We start from the raw sequence: 1604 nt of genomic DNA, 5'->3' as shown, positions 1-1604 counted from the left end.
AACTGGGTTCTTTTAATGGGTTTTCTTTGTAGTTTCAAAATTATTTCTAATCATAGCTGTGTAGACCCCGTAGCCAAGACATTCCGATAAAGTCGATAAGATAATAATAACAAGAAACAAAGATAAAAAGATTGTTTTCCGTATTCTCTCGAGGACCGAAAATTAATCAATTACTACATACACAGAAAACGAATAGGTAGCTATTCCTATTCATGTTTGAATGCATGCAAATGCACTCAGGCGACCTTGCAAAATTGTATGTATATTTGAGAATTTTAAAATGCTAAGGGCATACTGTTCCGAGTGTTTGATGATTTGTTTATTGGTTAAATTGTTACAAACTTTCTGAATTACTTACTTACTTGTTGGGTGACTTTATGCACATCAAACTTAACTGGAAACAAAAGGTATCTTCATTAAATGTGAGATCATTTATATCGAATGAGGCATGAGGTATCGTTAATTCAGACTCCTTAAATATCTGCATTTTTCGTGGAAATGTATAACTGTAATCTCCCTTGCGATTATCATGATTGTGAGTCACGAATGGTCAGCGTATGAACCTTATCAATAGCATAGGCTTACGCTGATTTCCGATCCTGTGTCAAGATGGACCTTGGCATGTACAGCGATGACTAAGATTAGTGGTGAGTTTTGTTAGTCTAAAACAGTGAATAATTGATAAACTCAGTTTCCGAGAGACGGTATAGATTCGGTGCCCCAAGAATAGGAAGCTCAGACCAAGATAAGTGTTGAAACGGCGTTAAGGAGCTCGCATAAATTGCTTAGTGGAACTACTACGCGTTCTGTTTTCCGTTCCTTTTAATCATCAATTATATTCGTGTCGTGAGACAAAGCCTTGTGTCCCCTGGCGACTGAGTCCAACATAGTACTAGGTGTGGAACTAGCGCACTGACTGTTTGGCTGATAATTTCATAGACGCTTTGTACAGTGTACTACTAAAACTGCAACATTTGCCTGAAAGAACTCAAGCATATCTTAGTTTAACCAGACCACTGAGCCGTTTAATAGCTCTCCTTGGGCTGGCCAGAAGGATTAGATATTTTTACGTGGCTAGGAGCCAATTGGTTACCTAGCAACGAGACCTACAGGATATTGTGGGATCCGAACCACATTATATCGAGAAATGAATTTTTAATCACCAGAAAAAAAATCTTCTGATTCCACGTTGGCAAGGCGGGGAATTGAACTCGATACTACCGAATCGGCAGGCGAGCACGTAACACACTCGTCGAACGAGGAACTGCTTAAAAGAACTGAATCATAATATGCGGAAAGGGGTTTAAAAAAATAGACTTATTCTTCCAAGAAACAAAAGGCAAGAGAAGAATATTACTTGGTAGGTCATTTCTGAATCTATAAATAATGCGTATAAAATTAACAAGGTTTAGCTAATCTCAAGAGCATCGCTGCTATTGCACTTTCTATGGTTTGGATTGATTAACTCATTAGTTTCTCGTAATCTTGGAATATAACTTTCTCCCACTGATACAGCGAAAGCGGTTTATGGTTGCCGATGCAATGCTCTAAGGATAAAGATAAAAAAAATAAAAGATTCAAATCCGGGAAGACACTAACCTTTA

Source organism: Macrobrachium nipponense, chromosome 39, assembly GCF_015104395.2.
Source record: "Macrobrachium nipponense isolate FS-2020 chromosome 39, ASM1510439v2, whole genome shotgun sequence".
Lineage (NCBI taxonomy): Eukaryota > Metazoa > Arthropoda > Malacostraca > Decapoda > Palaemonidae > Macrobrachium > Macrobrachium nipponense.
Note: the sequence above shows the minus strand (reverse complement) of the source record.